Source organism: Crocuta crocuta, unplaced genomic scaffold (genome assembly GCF_008692635.1).
Source record: "Crocuta crocuta isolate KB4526 unplaced genomic scaffold, BGI_CrCroc_1.0 scaffold288, whole genome shotgun sequence".
Lineage (NCBI taxonomy): Eukaryota > Metazoa > Chordata > Mammalia > Carnivora > Hyaenidae > Crocuta > Crocuta crocuta.
This window is the reverse complement of record NW_027532607.1, coordinates 1,533,109-1,551,675: the sequence shown is the minus strand read 5'-3', so window position 1 is coordinate 1,551,675 and position 18,567 is coordinate 1,533,109.

Sequence of the window (18,567 nt, the reverse complement as noted above, 5' to 3'; positions counted from 1 at the left end):
GCCGGACCCGGCGCCCGCCTAGTCAATCGTCTCCACGAGTTTGGGTGAGAAGTGGGCTCGCTCTGCCCGGGGATGGATTTTAGAGGAAGAAAGCCCGAGAGCCGGCGGACCCCGCCCGAACTTCCTCGGAGACGCCCAGTTAGTGAGTTCGCTGTGCCCACCGTGTTGGCTCCTCGCACTCCCCGCCACTCTGCAAAGGGACTTTTCGGCTACCCAGACCCCACACTGGCCGCCCCGGAAAGCGGACAGCACCTTCCCTCTACATACCTGGCTGGCAGAGGGCGCCTCTAGGGACAAAAGGTGCCCTGGGATCAAAGCTGAGCCCCCACCCCCGCCAGGATACTGCCCTCCGGAAGGGGGGGGTGCTACCCAAAGGGACTCCCCGGGCACCCAGGGGGAGGTTCCATTTCAACCTCTGATCAAAAAAAAAAAAAAAACCCACGGCCCTCCTGGGTACGTAGCAGGACCTGAGGGTAAGTACTAGAATGGAAAAAACAGGCCTGCCCTTTACCGAAGGTCTACTGAGGAATGAGAAATAGGAAGGGGTGCGCTCCTGCGCGCAGTAGCCCCTGTAGCAAGGAGGGCTTCCTGAACAGGAAAAGGCTCCCACTCTCATCACCCAGCACCAAGGAAAAGAAGCACATTCTCCACCGACTCCTGGGAGCCAGGACACTGACTGCAATGCCAATACCCAACTTTGTATTTTCCCCTAACACTTCCTTGACCAGGCGTCTGAAGATGATTTAAGGAATTCAAGTGAATCAGAAGGGGGAAAGTTCAGACAATGAACAACAGCCTTGGACTTTTTCAGGGGGTAGGCAATTACTTCAAGTGGAGTTTTGCCTTTTTTTCCTTACTTGTTTTTTTTATTTCTTGTTTCTTGCCATATTAACAGAACACAGACCTGCCGAAAGGGCAAAGAACCGCAGTTTACTTTTTGTTAGTTGTGTGACCTTCCAAACCCTTGGGCAAATTCAGGCACTGTGGGAAAAAATCCATTAAACCAAGAGTCACCTTGCCCCTGATCCCAGCCAGGTTGGGAAGTGCACACACGTATTTCCAAAGATAACAGTGTTTTAAGGGGAGGGGGAGACCCAGAAGGGGGCAGAGAGTAGGGGGAAAAAAAGGTCAAGGTGAAGGGCTCTCAAGAGAGCAGGAGAACCAAGGGTCGGATAGTATACAAATGACTTGCCTTCCACTCCAACACGAAAGACCAGCAAATTGCATTCTAATGAATGATCAAGAAAGTAACTCCTTAAAATGACACTGAAATGTCTTAAGTGGGGAGAAAAGAGTTTAAGAGAAAGAGCCCTGGACAGAGAGAGCTGAGTTCTAGCCTGGCTGTTCCACAGACAAGCCATATGGACCTGTTACCTAAACTTTTCAAGCTTTGCCAACCTCATCTGTGAAGGAGCCCTTTCCAGACCTAAAAGGCTATGATTCCATTTTTTGAAGTAATTATTTAGAGGGTCCCTGGGTGGCTCAGTGGGTTAGGCATCCAATTTCGGCTCAGGTCATGATCTCACATTTGTGGGTTCAACCCCCGCATCAGGCTCTGTGCTGACAGCTCAGAGCTGGAGCTGCTTGGTATTCCGTGTCTCCCTATCTCTCTGCCTCTTCCCCTCTCATGCTCTGTCTCTGTCTTAAAAATAAAACATTTTTTAAAATTTTTTAAATAATTATTTAGCGTAATCATTGGAATACAGGGAAAGGTGTTACTTTCAGTTTCACTTTTCCAAGTGTATTTTCTCAGCATGTCAAAGAAGGTCCACTGCCATAGTCCTGTTCACAGCCACACTCTAGATTTAACACTCATCCCAGTAGGAATTGCTTATAGGAATTTAATGAATTTGCTTACCACAAAGATTTGATGCTTCTATTTATAAGCATCATGTAAATGAAGATATCAAATATCAACAGCAAGGGAAAATAACCTTACCCTTTCCCAGAGTAAGATGGGCAAATTTTTTAAGTTTATTCAGAAGAGAAGGGGCGGGGGATGGGGTGGGGGGGGAGCAGAGGGAGAGAGAATCCCAAGCAGGCCCTGCACACAGCAAGTACAGAGACCCAACACAGCCAGAATTCACAAACAGTTCATGATCTGAACTGAAACCAAGAGTCAGATGCTTAACCGACAGCCACCCAGGTACCTCAAGATGGGCAATTTTAAAATAAATTCTCTTGTCCGATGGTACCACTCACAATGTGATTAAACCTTTGGTTCCTAAATCAACGTGTTTACGATATGTTTGCTCACATGGTAACTTTGTCAGACTCTGCTTGTCACAGACTGGCAAATGGTGACATGTCCCATGCAAAGGCCCAGTGGCTGTGGGAAGCTCAAACACGGATCCAAATAGAAACTACACGTTGTATAAACTGCTCTTTCCTGTCTTCAGGGGAAGGTATGACAGCTCCTCCAGGTTTATGTTCATAGTCACAGAGAAGACCATGGAGCTGGTTGGACATGCCTCCAACTAGTTCTGGTCCTCCCCAAGGAATGCTCTGCAAACCTCAACAGGTTAATATGCTTTAAAGGGAACCAATGTACATTGGTCCTTGGGAAACTCTTGGTTAAAGCTGAGGGAAATCCGTTGGGGCACCTGCGTGGCTCAGTCAGTTAAGTGGCTGACTCTTGATTTGGGCTTGGGTCATGGTCTTGCAGTTTGTGAGTTCAAGCCCCGTAGGGCTCTGTGCTGATGGTGCACAGCCTTCTTGAGATTCTCTCTCTCAAAATAAACTTCAAAACAAAAAAAAATCCTAAATGGAATCCATTACTTCAGTACTACTTTGGAGCCTAAAATGTGTAATATGCATATAGCCATCTCCAGGAGGGGTGTGGAGGTTTTCAGCACTTTCCCGTTTAATTTTGGAATCATCACTGGTTTTTGTTGATTGGTTGGTTCAGTGTAGCCATGGAAAAGGTATTCTAAGGAAGACACTGGGGGAAACTAGTTTAACTTCCTGTGGCCTATACCACACTAATGATTGTCCAGCATCTCCTTGAATGGTTCATAATATCCACCGTCTGCAGCAAAAAGATCCTGGCATATTTTACTGAGCAGGTTGACAGTGAGTCTTAGTGTGATTGCACCTCTTCTAAAAGGAGCCTGCAGTGGGGTGGCAAAGAAGACATACTTAACTAGTCAAGATCCTTGATTTTAATCCGTCTCGCCTCTTACCAGCTGTATGGCCTGAAGCAAGATATTTAACTTCTCCATACCTTTAGCTTATCCATAAAATGGTGTTGAAACAAAATCTCCCAGGACTGTTAGAGCACTAAATGAGATAATATATATATGCCTGATAGAGTAATACCTGAATAAATGGTCCCCAAACTCCACATTTCGTTTATGTATGGTTGTCATTAGATGGTTTAGGGACACACAGTTTAACTTTGGAAACCAGGCTGCCAATGTACGGAGTTGTTGAGGTGTCCTGTTTCATAACAGAAAAAGGAAAAAAAAAAAAGGACTTAATGTCTTTTTAATGAAAGTGTTTGTTCGTTGTGGGGGAGGGGTACGGGGAGTAGAGAAAAATAAAAGTTGCCTGCCAGGTCTCTTTATGTTGTTTTCTCCCCCACCCCCAAGAACTGAGGGTTGCTCATCCTCTGAAGAAATAAGGAATTTCACAAAGCTAATATTTCCACTATAGATTGCACCAGGCAGGGCAGTATAGAATACTGAAGTATTTGTGACCGGACAGAGCTAGGTTCTGATCCTGTCTCTTCACCTCTGGGTCCCCCATGTGAAAACTGGCCAGCACACCTAATTCCATGAGTTGCTTTAATTAAAACAGTGATGGAAAATGCCTTGTAATCATGCCTGATGAGACATACAGTTGGCATTTAGTCAACATTATTTCCCTTCTTCTCTTCATTCCTAACAATGGGAAAGTGCCTGGTTGCCATGAACGTGCACTACGGATTTTAAAAATGCAGATCTTGGGCTTCATAAGACTCTCCGCCAGTCGCTCTCGTATCTCTGTGTTGGACACATCCTCCTACTGCCTAGCTTGCCCCACAGAGTCCTCCTGAGCAGTTGCCCTTGACACCATTTGCTTTATTTATCAAGTCCTGCATTCTTCCCCCCAGCCCCCTGAGGGTGGAACTATCTTCTCATTCTCCTAAAGAGTACCTCCCTTCTCTAATTTCCTCCTCCAACTCCCTCCCCACATGTTATTTTTTAATAATTGTCTTCTCCCTGCACTGTGTATTCCTTCTTCCCAACAGCTGAAATGCAAGATAGACAAAGAGAGGAGTAAAAGAGAGTAAAGGCCACTGACATGTAGCCATCCCCCTCCCCCCCTCATACTGGCCTTTCTCAGAAAGGAAACTTCAAGACCGGAAACAACAGCAAACACACAATATTTGTGGAAACTGACAAAAGTATATTTTTAAAATCTCAGGTCTTCAGGGGCGCCTAGCTGGCTCAGTCAGTAGAACATGTGACTCTTGATCTCAGATCATGAGTTCAAGCCCCCATGTTGGGTGTGGAGCCTATTTTAAAAAATAATTGTAAAAATAAATAAAACTCTGCTAAAATCTCAGTTCTGTTGGCCTTTTTTTTTTTTTTTTTTAAATATAGGTCTTAAAGTTGGTTTTTTTTTTTTTAGTATTCTCTATAGCCCAATGTGGGGCTTGAACTCACAACCCTGAGACCAAGAGTCAGATATTCCACTGACTGAGTGATCCAGGCATCTCTCTTCTGTTGGCTTTTTATATTAGGCTTAAGTAATTAACCTGTCTTCAGGGGAAGACACGGTGACACGGGTCATGAGGGAAAGGGGATCCGAGCCCCATGCCCATAGGAAAAAGGGAACACCCAGCAAGGGGCAGGAGGCTTAGGGATGGCCAGTCGTGAAAGGCAAGTCAGAAGATGAGCATGCTTTTGTATACATTCTGAGCTAAGAATGAGCTTTACATTTTTAAATGGTTGAAAGAAAATAAAAAGACGAATAGTATGCCACATGAAAATTACATAAAACTCCAATTTTGGCATCTATAAATAAAGTTCCATTAGAACACAGCCACACTATCCTTTACACGTTGTCTGTGGCTGCCCTTGCACCACAAAAACAAAACTCAATAATCGTGACAGGCCAGTAAAACCTGAAATATTTACTATCTGGTCCTTTACAGAAAAAGTGTGCCTACCTCAGCTCTGGCCAAAGGGTTTCTCAAATTCTACTAAGCCTTGATCATCTTGCAAAAATGCAGGTTCTAACGTAAGAAGTCTGAGATGGGGCCTGGGAATCTGCATTTCCAGCGGCTCCCACGGGATGCTATTGCGGCTGGTCTGCAGACCATCCTGAGTATCAGGGCCTTGAAAGGCTTGTCTGTTACATTAATTTTTGTGAATGATTTCTAAGTAAGCAAATCTTAGAAAATATGAGAACTTGGAGTGTAACCCATAATAACCTCAAACAGATTTTCCACATTTCATTCCTTTGTTTTGGCATCATGTGACAGCCTAAAGGATGAGGAAATGGATTTGCCAGCGACCTTACTGAGGCCAAAGGGATTGGGGCCCCAACACTCCGGTGATGTGAGGCTCCCTTTGTCCTAAAATTATCATTCCAGCCACAGAAAGGTCTTCTTTCTAGGTCTTCTAGAACTTGGGAAAGAGGTCTGAGTTGACCTTATCCAAATTCTTGATTTCTCCAGTTTGAGGCAAGTCTCCTCTCTTAGCTCTTCCTTCAGGGACCAGTGTTCTCAGACTCTTGAGAAACAGCCTGGGTTCAATTCTAGCCCATCTATATACATGTTCTGAGACTGAGGGGCACGTAAGCTCTCATGCTTCAGTTTCCCTACCTGTGCAACAGAGATAATGTTTGCAAGCATGTGGTATCCCACTGGGTTTGTGCAAGCATCTCAAAACGTCACATATCCCGGGGTGCCTGGGTGGCTCAGTCAGTTAAGCATCTGACTTTGGGTCAGGTCGTGTGATCTCACGGTTCCTGAGTTTAAGCCCCACGTCAAACTGTGTGCTGACAGCTCAGAGCCTGGAGCCTGCTTCAGATGCTGTGTCTCCCTCTCTCCCTGCCCCTCCCCCACTTGCACTCTGTATCTCTCTCCCTCTCTCTCAAATAAATAAAACGTTAAAAAAAAAAGTCACATACTCCAAACCTGTCCCTCCCCCCAGCTGACTTGTCTTAGCAAATGTCAATTCCATTCTTTACAATCTAGACCAGAAAGCTTGGAATTATCCTCTTCCACGTTTACCCCCAGCTACTCCATTCCAGGCTCACTGTCTGCTCCCACTTCAGAGCCTTTGTACTTACTGTCCCTCCACCTGGAATGCTCTTCATCAGATACCTACCTAACTGGCGTTGGCCATGTGTTTTGACATCACCTGAAGTGCATCCTATCTTCTGTGTACCTATGATAATGATCCTGAGCTGGCAAGCAGCTTTCCATGACAGAGGGAGAAGAGCCTCCCACCTCTTCCAAGGAACAACCATTCCAGGCTTTTGAGTAGAAGGCAGTGAGGAGGGAAATTTAAAAAGAAGAGCATAGCCCCAAATCAAATGCTTGCTCTCATGTCCATGCCACTTGGAGAAACAGATAATAAACATGTGACTGTATGTCAAGGGTAATGACTGCGGTGGGGAGAAAACAAGAAACATGAATAGAGCGCCAGGCCCTGATGGCAGTGTAGATGCTACTTTCTATAGGGAGGTAGGTCAAGGACAGCTTTTCTCCAATAACGTGCCATCTGAGCAGGTGCCTAAATGAAATGAAGGTACAAACCCTGTCACTGTCTAGGGGAAGCTCTTCCAGGAAGAGAGAACAGTGAATGAAAATGCCCTGGGCCCAAAAACTTGCAGGCCGATCTTGTCAAAGTGTGTTCCTGGGCTCTCAGGACTCTGCGTGATACAGTGAGAGAGAGGCCCGGGGCAGAGCAGAGTGCGTGGCAGACCACAGGTGCTCTAACGGGGTACTCATGCTGCACTGAGTTTCAGCAGTTTGAGCCTGTGTTTAATGTCTGATCCCAAAGGATAGGGATTATAACAGAAAGCACTTACTGAGCATTTATAGGGCAGGCACTAGAATAAGAGTGTGTTCATTATCACATTTAATCCTTCCAACCTTGAGGGAGGCCCACCATCCAGATGAGGAGGAGGAAGTGCAGGAGAGAGAGGTAGGAAGTCCCCAGCCAGCTCGCAGGCAGCTGCAGGGAAATCCTCCCAGAGAACGTCAGGCTCCAGAGCCGGTGCGGTTCTGCCCCCTGCGCCACTGGGTCTGGGCAGCAGCAGGCGGGCTGAGTACCCAGGTCTGCCCCTCCTGGTCTGCCCCAGGTTCCACCTGCTCTTTTAGTTTGGTTCACTTAACTCTAACTTTCCTTCACCTTGTTCCGGTTTCTTGTTTCATCACCCCATATTCATGGTGTGCCACGTCTTTCCTAGCTGGCAGCTAGTTCTCACCTCCTTTGAAGGTTCACACATAGGCAGGTGGTTACTCAGGTAAGACTCCTATCAATCATCACTCAGAATCTGGTTCAGGTCCCTTGTTCCAGAGTTCATCTAGCTCGTAAAGAATGTGATCAAAACACAGAGAATGGGACACACCCATGATGTCAATTTCACTCATTTTAAAAGGAGAACATGACCGCCAAGCCACATTTGACCAGCAGACTCTCACATAAAAGCTACTCAAGAAGGCAAACCACACCAGGAGGTGGCCCAGTGAGCCAGGGGAATGGGTGGGCTAATCTTACTGGCTCCACATGTAATGCTATGTTCAGCTGCTGTTCTCAATTCCTCCAGACAGGACACGGTCTTCTAAAAGGCCAGAGCATTGGTCTGTCCCTGTCCTGGAATTACACCAAAGCCCTGCTTTTTAGACTCCTCTCTTGGATGCTGGGTGGGCAGATCACAGCTCTTCTGAAACCACAAGCAATGTAGAGGCTTACATTTTCTCAGACATTTGGATAGCCCATTTTTAGCCAACCCTGCTTCTTTGTAGGTGGCTGATCTCATCCTACACTTGTTGAATCTTCCAAGGCTTGTTCTGAGGGTTTTGCAGGTATCTTGGTGAGGCCTCAGGTTTTAGATTCTGCTCTAACATTTGTTAGCATATGACTTTAGGAGGCGCCTGGGTGGCTCAGTCAGCTGAGTGTCTGACTCTTGTTTTCAGCTCAAGTCATGATCCCAGGGTAATGGGATTGAGACCTGCATCCAGCTCCATGCTCAGCATGTTTAAGATTCTTTCTCTCTCTCTCCTTCTGTCCCTCTCTCCCACTTGCATGCTCTCTAAAATAAAAAAATAAAAAAATAAAAAAAGATTCTCTCTCTCCCTCTGTCCCTCTCCCCTGCTCTTGCTCTAAACAAATAAAAATAAAATCTACTCTTAAAAAGACTTTAGGAAAGTTACTTCAATGTCCTCATCTATCAAACTTAGAGCTAACACCTGCCCTCCTCCCCAGCTTGCTCAAGGTTAAGCCTATTTTGGGGCACCTGGGTGGCTCAGTCGGTTGAGCGTCTGACTTCGGCTCAGGGCATGATCTCTCGGTTTGTCGGTTCGAGCCCCGCATCGGGCTCTGTGCCCACAGCTAGCTCAGAGCCTGAAGCCTGTTTCGGATTCTGTCTCTCTCTCTCTCTCTGACCCTCCCCTGCTCATGCTCTCTCTCTCTCTCTCTGACCCTCCCCTGCTCATGCTCTCTCTCTCTCTCTCTGACCCTCCCCTGCTCATGCTCTCTCTCTCTCTCTCTGACCCTCCCCTGCTCATGCTCTCTCTCTCTCTCTCTGACCCTCCCCTGCTCATGCTCTCTCTCTCTCTCTCTGACCCTCCCCTGCTCACGCTGTCTCTCTCTCTCTCGCTCCTAGAAATAAATAAAACATTTAAAAAAGAAGGAAAGAAAGAAAAGAGCATTAGAAAATTTTTTTTAAAGGATTAAGCCTATCAACACAATAAAGCTTTTTGAGAATTAGGAAAAAACCGTATGTAAATGAAAACTCTCTTTCCGGAGAGGGTGTGTTCAAAAGTGAATGCCCCTAAAAATGAAATTAGTTTTCAAGGCAAGATCTCTCTATACAACAGTTGCAACAGGGCAAGAGAAAGTGACGTCATAGCTGGCCCCAGAAAACTGCACACGATCTACAGCCTATACTGTCTACCCAGCAGCCCAGTGTCCATTATTGATGGGAGTGTGGTTCCATCTGGTCCGAGAACAACTGCCCTAAAAAAGTCTTTAGTATCTCAACTTGCAGCCATCCACAGACTAGGGATATTGTTTTCCTAGCCTCCCAATGTTCTTCCCTAAATCCAGATTTCGGTGCAGAGGAAGGGCAATGCTGTGAAAGGAATACAAGACACAGAGTCATAAGACCGGGTTCAAAAGTCAGCTCTGCCTGTCAGTGAGGCTCAGCCAAGAGTCACTTCCCTGACTGAGCCCCAGACTGAGCCCCTCACTGCTCCCCATCTGTAAAGGGGCTGTTCAGATGACCTGTCCTCCGAACTGCTGTAAGGCTGCGATGTGGTGACCCACTTCAGGGGAAACTAACACTAACACGGAAGTCAGCATGTAGAAGATACTCCGAAGATGCTCAGTATTATTTTTTTCCAAGAAGCTTGTTTAAAATAAGAAAAACCTCAGTCATGGCAACCGATGTGTTTGATGAGAGAAACCGGTTTACCGTTAATCTCCTCAAAACGCTTGCTTTCTTCTGAGGTTTTAACTTTTGCCTTCCATCGCCTTCCCTCCCCTCCCCTGCTCTCCAGCACAGCCCACCCCCAGGAAGTAGGCCTGGGTTTGGTTCTCCAGCTCCTGCTGATCTGTCTCCTCCACTAGAAAAAGTATAAGAAGTGTATGTCTTATGTTAACTGATTCCTGTGGGGGGTCCCCTTGCCCGCTGAGGGCATTCTGTCTTACAACTGGGAAAACAGAGGTGTAGGGTGTGGGGCAAAGAGCCTGACCTGGGAGCAAAGCTGAACCAGGATCCAGTCCAAACTCTACTCTGCTGAGCTCTGTGAACTTGGACTGGTTACTTCATATTCCAAGCTTCAACTTCCTCCTCTAAAAATGGGGCTACAATACCCTTCCAGAGGGGCATACCTAACGCATCAAGCACAGTGCTTAGCCAAACAGGCAGGCAGTAACACGGGTCTTCCTGGAATGAGGACTTCTTCTTTTGCTCATTTGACTTTTAAAAAACCACCTTCCTACTCGTGTTGGCCGGTACAGATTTATAATACAGAAGATTGACTTTGTTTGTAGAGTTTTCAGGAAGTCTCCACAACTAGAGCTGGGTCCCAGCACTAGCAGACTGAAGTGTGACGGCCAGAGGCCCCAGCAGCACCAGCTATGGAAGAGGGAGGGAGGGGGACAGGGGACCAGCTTCTCCTCCCTCCCCCTCCCCCCCCCACTCCTTGGGAGGAGGCAAACTTTTTCTGTAAAGGGCCAGATATAGTCATTACTTCAGGCTTCACAGGCTATTGACCCCGCTGCAGCTACTTAACTCTGAAGGCTGGCAGGAAAATAGCCACAGATGATATGTAAGTGAAGGACTAGGGCTATTTCCAATTAAACTCTGTCTGCAAAAAGAAGCTGTTGGGTGCAAGGTGGTTTGCCAACCCCAGCACAATTCTCAAACTGTAACTGACATTAGAATCACCCGGGGAGGGGGGGGGTTTCTTCCGGGCATTCATTTTCGAATGTCCCTTCTCGGTAAATAGAACTTTCCAACATTCTTCATTTCTAATCTTATACTCTAATAAAATGTAGCACAAAAAAAAAAAAAAAAAAGGAATCACCTGGGGGCTTCCTCACAGGCTGATCCTGGGCCCCAACCCCAGAGTTTCTGATTCAGTGAGTCTGGGGCGGAGCCTGTTTACATTTCTAACTTCCCAGGTAAGGCTGATACAACTGCTTTGGGAGCCCCTCTGGGAACCTCTGTAGCCTTTCCCACTCTCCTTTTTTCTCCGTGCACCTAGAAGACTTTATTCCTGCTGCAAACATAGTATTTATTATGTTATATTATGGTCAATGATCAGAGTGTGGGTCCCCAGGATCCTTTTTTTTTTTCTTCTTTTTTTTAATCTTTAAGTAAGCTCTATACCCAACCTGGGGCTTGAACTCACAACCGGAGGATCAAGAGTATTACCCACTAAACCAGCCAGGTGCCCCTCTGCGATCCTTTCTTAATCATCTTCCTATCCTAATGCCTGATGATAGCAGTTGCTCAACATTCATTGACTGAATTCAATGGAAGGTCACACCCATTGAGGCCCTAGGTCCCTCCCTGCTCCTTGGTGGGTAATTCCGTCTGGCGCTTTCTGCCCCAGGGCCCAGCCCTGCCACAGAGAAGAGGAAAAGCGAATTTATCTCCCTGTCTGTCCCAAAACAGACTAGGAAAGGAGACATTCCCTGCTCAAACTAGACCTTGAACCTGGCCTATCTCCTAAGGAAATAAAATAAGAGATGATGAGGGAGGGTTGGTTTGTTTAATTTTGTTATGATTATCATTATTATTATTTTGCTTCTAAATGGACTCTTAATTTGGAAGTGTGTATGCGGTGGGGTAGATGGGAGTGAAATCCAGATAGGTGTTTGCTCTGGAAAATCAGTATCTCTAAGTTATGGAGACTAAGTAGACATTTAAAATGAACAGCAGCCACGGCTTTTTCTCAGATCAGACAGAAGCTAGTTTGGTCTTGATAAAAAGGAATAATATTAGAGACCTTTCCATATTTTGAGTGCCACAAGCTTCAGCCACTCTCAGCCACTCCTGCGTCTACCTCCCTCTCCTGGAACTTACTACATCCTGGTTTTTATCCCAGGGATGCTCTGCGGGATGCAGGTGTAGAGTCCATACTTCCCACCTCACTCAACAGAGACACGGCAGACACTGGGGTAGCAGTGATAATCCTGGTCACGGGCTGGCTGCGAACTGCACATGTAACAACCACCTCCCTCTTTTGGATTCCCAGGCTTGTCTGAGGGAGGCTTACACAGGAGTTCCTTTGATCTGTGAAGTTTCAAGCCCGTCTCTACCTAAGTTCTGTCACTCTCTAAGTTAATAGACAAAACCAGGAGTGAGGACTCGTTCCTACTCCATTTTTTTTTTTTTTTTTAAGTAAGCTCCATGCCCAGTATGGGTCCAGAACTCACAACCCTGGGATCAAGAGTCAGACACTCTACCAGCTGAGCCAGCCACGTGCCCCTTCCCCTCCCCATCTTGATGAGCTCCGTGAACACAGCCCAGGGTCCAGATGACATTTGCCACTCCATCCTATCTTAGCACACAGAGCTATGACTTGATAACCTGGAGCACAGGAAGTAAGCACGGCAAAGGAGCAGGACTGCCCCCAGAGTGACTTAGACTCCTTCTGACATACCCTGTCCCCGCCGCCTCGTTACCTCTGCCTGCCAATCAGTTTTGCATCAATAAACTTTATGTTCAGGGCTTTGCAGAATGAAATCAAAGGAGAGCAGCTAAAGACTGATCTCTGACCTTGGCACGTAAACAGCCTACAGATTGGACTTGACAGTTAATAAAGGAAAGGCCCAGCGATTCCCCGATGCCTCTTTGCCTTAATTAGATTGAGCGTTCATAAGCTATGGGGAAATCTTCAATTTGAAGAGGAAGGCCCCACAAGACAGGAATTCACATCTCCACTCATTCATTCATCTGTTCCTCTGTCAACAGTCACCGATACTTGTCAAGCACCCTATTACCTGCGCTCAGCACCATGCTAAGGCTTTCAAGTAAAGGGCTAGGAGAACTCCAATGTCCGCACGGTGCTCACCGGGAAGACAGCAGCCAGTCGGGCAGTCAAGAGAACAAGCTCCAGTTTGGAAGAATCTGAGTTTGAGTCTCGATTCTGTTGGGTGGCCTTTGGCAACTTATTTAACCTCTCTGCCCTTGGTTTCCTCCGGGGGTTGTCATCAAGACTAAGTGAGACCATCTGCACAAAGCATTCAGCACAGAGCCCGGTGCCCAGCAAGCACGCCAGAAACAGACGGCCCAGTACAGTGCACTTGGCGAGCAGGCAGGCTCTCGGGAGCTGAGAGGCTCCTTCCCTCCCGCTGGCGCTCAGCCAGGCACAGGGAGCCGGTGATGACATCCGCGATCTCTGCCCTCAGCGATACTAGAAACCTACTGTGGACTGTTCTTAGTTTCTTCATCTCTAAAATGGGGTAGAGGTGGTAATCACCCAAGAGGATCTGGAAAGAGCCTGAGTGTGGAAGCCTGCAACTGCACCTTGCCTGAGGAGAGGACTGTGGGAATATTAGGTTCCAGTAAAGTCTACGGCTCGTCATCCGATGCCACCGCAGCCCTGCGGGCTGTCTTTAATAATAGATATTTTAAAATTCCTGAACCCACTTCATGCTATATTTGCTCACACACAGAGGTTTATTCAGTGTTAATCACATTAATCTGCTGTTTCATTTCACGCTGTGTGGTGCCAACTTCAGTGAGAGCCAGGAGAGCAGAATTTACTCTCAAAGGGCTTCGTGCTGCGTTCACCCAAACGGCGCCTTGTCAAAGCATCTTGGAGGCCCAGGGACCTCTGGGCCACCCCCACACTCCCCAGGGGTGCCCTGAAGCCTTACACAGTCTGTCTTTCAAGTGTCTCTCTGTATATATTAGTTTTTACCCTCAATTAGAAATCTCTTAGGCAAGCGTCCAGTTTTTACTAGCTGTCTCTAATTGTTAAGCAATGCAAACACATGCTATTCATAAAAGCTCCCCAGCAGGTGTGCAAAGGGACCTTGAGTGTACAGGGGTATGGAGGGTCCTTTACGATCTCCCAGTGCAATCCCTTTGTGTTACAGATGGAAAAACTGAGGTATAAGTACTTAAAGCTCTCCTCTGTTGGCTCTTTCCTTAAACCAATGAATAAGTCTTCATTCAGATCTTAAACACAAAACAGCAAATTTGCCAGATTTTTCTTGGCCCTGTGCCCCAAGCTGCCTGAACCTCCCACTTGCCCTCCAGGTCCTGTCAGCCAGCCCACAGCCCAAGATCCTACTTCGTGAAGAAAATGGAAGTCATCACACAGAAACACCCACCACCTGATGACCCCGTGGCCCACCCCAGCACGGAAGTGTCCCCTTGGGCCAAAGGCTGCCCTCCATGTGCTCACAGACAGTATCTGCCGTTGGCCTTCCCGAGGACCTTATCCCGCACCTCTCACCCCTTTCTTACATCACCAATTTCTCTTTCCACAGGATCATTCCTGTCAACATACACACATGCTATCATTTCTAAAAAATCGGTACAAAACCCTCCCTTGGCCTCGCGTTCTCTTCCAGCTACTGTATCACTTCTCTCCTTGAAAACTCTGCCATTTCCCTTTCCTCTTCACCTGTCACTTACTTTTTCTAAGTTACCTTTTTTAAAAAAAAATTTATGTTCATTTATTTTTGAGAGAGTGCAAGGAGGGAGAGGGGAGAGAGAGAGGGAGACAGACTCTGAAGCAGGCTCCAGGCTCTGAGGTGTCAGCAGAGAGCCCGACATGGAGTTTGAATTCACGGGCACCCAACCAACTGAGCCACCTAGAGAAAGAGAGAGAGAGAGACCGCGTGAACAGGGGAGAGTCAGAGAGAGAAGGAGACACAGAATCTGAAAAAGGTTCCAGGGTCTGAGCTGTCAGCACAGAGCCCAATGCGGGGCTCGAACCCATGAACCGTGATCATGACCTGAGCCGACATCAGACGCTTAACCGACAGAGCCACCTAGGTGCCCCATCTTTTTTTCTTTTAATGTTTATTTATTTATTTTGAGAGAAACAGAGTGTGATGGGGGAGGGGCTGAGGGAGAGGGAAAGAGAGACTCTGAAGCAAGCCATGGAGCCTGACACAGGGCTCAGTCCCAAGAACTGTGAGATCATGACCTGACTCAAAACCAAGAGTAGGACACTTAACCAACTGAGCCACCCAGGTGCCCTTAGGTTATCTTTTTCCCAATTTTTTTTCCCTACAAAAGCCTACAGAAAAGTTGAAAAGTATTAAAATACCCTAGACCTAGATTTTCCAATTAGCATTTTGCCACATTTGCTTTCCTTTGCTCTAACAGATAATGTACCTATAAAACTATATAACATATATATAGGTAACAGACATAAATGAGTCTATATAAATTATATACACAAATATATATGTAGGTAGGTACGTTTAATTTTGTTGTTCTTATTGCGCCACTGGAAAGTTGCAGGCATCGTGCTCCTTCACTCCTCAATACGACAATAAATACTACTGTGTCTCCTAAGAACCAGGACACTCTCTTACTTAACCACAGGCCATTATTACACACAAGAAATTGAATGCTAGTACAATATTAAATACAAAGTCCATTTTCCGATTTCTCCATTTGCCCCCAAAATGTCCTTCATAGCTATGTTTTACAGATTCCAGTGAAGGATGAAGCCCACCCCAATTTAACTTCCAGATTAAACCTCCACCCAGAGTGTCTAAGGTCAGATAACTTCATTACTAAATCTAAAGGGTGCTTCTCTGGCCTGCAGCCAGTGCTGTCTCCTCTGGGCTTCTGGGTTACCGCATATTCCTCTCCTCCCTCCTTCCATGCTCCTTCCCCTCTACCAGTCCTCTGAATGTCCTCCCCAGGCCTCTGTGCCAGACCCTCCTCTCGACATCCCAGGTGGTCTCATCTAGGCCCATGGCTTTGGACCAGCTGTAGTTTGACGCCACCCACATTCCCCTGCATAGGGCCAACCAGTTCTTTTTTTAAAATTTTTTTTAATGTTTTTATTTATTTCTAGGAGAGAGAGAGAGAGAGAGAGAGCAGGGGAGGGTCAGAGAGAGAGGGAGTCACAGACTGAAACAGGCTCCAGGCTCTGAGCTGGCAGTCAGCACAGAGCCCGACGCGGGGCTCGAACCCACGAACCGCGAGATCATGACCTAAGCGAAAGTCGGACGCTTAACCGACTAAGCCACCCAGGCGCCCCTAGGGCCAACCAGTTCTAACCCATCTCCCCAGCTCCAGACTGATGTACCCCACTGCCTTTCAGCATCTTCCCTGGGACAGGTCATCGGCACCTCCAACTTAAAATGTCCAAATGGAAGCCTCGATGTTACCCTTCTTCCCCATCTCAGTAACAGCACCGCTCTCACTTACCTCTGGTCCTGACTCCGCCCCTTCCTGCTCTGCCACGCCCCCTCCCCGCCCCCGCCCTCAGGGTCGCACCTAGACTCCCAAAGCCTGGTCTACCATTAGCCGCCTGGATACCCCCGGGGGGCTTCCAAACTGCTCTCCACCCTTGCCCCACCCTCACAATACATTTTCCAACTGTGCTAATCTTTTAAAGTGTAATTCAGGCCGGGCCACTCCCTCCGTTAAAACTCTCCAACAGCTTCTCATTATAATGAGAAAACATCCCAACTCAGGGTTTATGAGGGTTCATGAAGCCCTGGTGGTCTCAGCCCCGCCTCTCTCCGACCTTCTCCGCCATTGTGGCTGGAGATCAGACCCTGGCGTCCCACGGGGCTTTGCTTGCACTGACTTTTGCCTCTGCCTGCCACGCTCTTACTCTGGGTCTCCTCAGCTTCCTCGGCTGCCCTGTCCTCGGCCTTCATGGCTGCCGACATCCCTTAACACACAGCAAAGGTCAGGCCACCAGCGTCCTCTGCGCTCCCTTGCAAATATACTGGGAAGGGCTCTGACTGGCTTAGCCGGTGTCACATGCACACCCTGTCCAATCACCTGTGGCCAGAGAGAAGGTCACCGGGCGCCAACTGGGCTGCCGGGAACCGCCCTTGCTTTTCGGGGTTGGAGGGCTGAGGAAAGGGAGCTGTTCCTGGAGAAGGCGGTGTGTGTCGCCTTCTCTACCGTCTCTTCAGTGCCCTGGGCTAGTCAGCAGCACTTAACCTATGGGGGAACTGCCCCTTTTATTTTTCCAATGAAAGATCGTTTTAACCAAAAAAGGGGGGATATAGTTACTGATGAAAGAGTTCAAAAATACAGAAAGCAGAGGGGAAAGAGACCCCAGATTTCCACCAGCTCGTGACAGTCGCTGTTAGGGTCCCTTCACTCTGTTGTCCTCTCTTGGACAATCTCCAGCCGTGAAACTGAAGGGCTCCTCTCAGCCTCCTCGGAGTGCAGTTCTGATTCTTCTTTTTTAGTATTTATTTATTTAGAGAGAAAGCACACGTGGGGGAGGGGCAGAGAGACAGGTAGAGAGAGCCTCCCAAGCAGGCTCCACACTGTAGCCCGGAGCCTGACTGCAGGGCTCAAACTCACAAACCTTAAGATGGAGATCGTGACCTGAGCCGAAGTTCGATGCTTAACCAACTGAGCCACCCAGGTGCCCCAACTTTAAAAAAAAATAACTTTTTTAAGTAAGCTCCATACCCAATGTGGGGCTCAAATTCATGACCCCAAGTTCAACAGTCGATTGTTCCACCAACTGAGCCAGTCAGGCATCCCCACAGTTCTGATTTTTAACTCCATTTTTTTTTTTTTTAAACAACTCTCACTCATCCCTCGTAGTGGCTTCAATCACCACCTCTGAGCAGGCAATTCCCTCATTAAATCCCCTCCTGCCTATTTCTTAGCTACAAATTTGTATCCGGCTTTTGGATCTGGCCTTTCCAGGAGATGCCTGTGGGTGGCTCAAACTATAGGCTCATTACTCTCCCTCCATAGCCTCAAATCTCTTCCTCTTTCTCTTGACCCAAACCCTAATTATGGCATTAACATCCCACCATGGTTAAAGCCAGAAACTCCCAGATTATTCTGTTTCTCTCACTCCCTGCCTCCCTTACCTCATACCCACCACCACTTGTACTGGTCCATTGTACGGGTAAGTGCGGCTGGCCCCGTTCCCACCTTTCTGCCCTCACTTCCACAGCGCTGGTTCTTCCCATTGTGTTGGAACTAGTGGAATCTTCTCCCGGACCTTCCCAGCTCTGGTCTCCCCTCCAGCCTTTTGTCCTCTGTGATGATCTCTCTGAATTGCTGCCAGAGGTAATTTTATTAAATGTCTTTTTTTTTTTGAGTTTATTTATTTTGAGAGTGAGAGAACACGAGCAGGGGAGGGGCAGAGAGAGAGGGAGAGCGAGAGAATCCCAAGCAGGTTCTGCTCTGTCAGCGCAGAGACTGACGCAGGGCTTGAACCCACAAACTGTAAGATTATGACTTGAGCTGAAATCAAGAGTCGGATGCTCAACCGACTGAGCCACACGGGCGCCCCACGTAATTATCTTGTTTGCTTTCCAGTTTCTACAGTGGCCCCCAGCTGCCCACGGGATAAAGCGTAGACTCCTCTGCATGGCATTTGAGGCTTCCACAATCTGTCTGGGAGGAACTGACTGGAAGACGTTTGTAATTCTTAGAGCGTCTCCACACACTGCCCCACGCAGTTCTCCTGAGAAGCGCCCCATGCGCTGTCCTTCTGGAACAGCCGCAGTCCTCTCCATTTGCGGCTCTTCCCTGCAAACCGGTCTTTGCGAGATTCCATTTCCTTTGACCAGACACCGTCACCTCATCCCCATCCACCAGGAGAAACTTCACCCTCCAAGACGCAGCCCAAGGGTGACCCGGTTGGGACATCCTCCCTGAGAAGTCCTGCTTTTCTGTGCTTTGGGAAAGTGGAATTGATAGCAA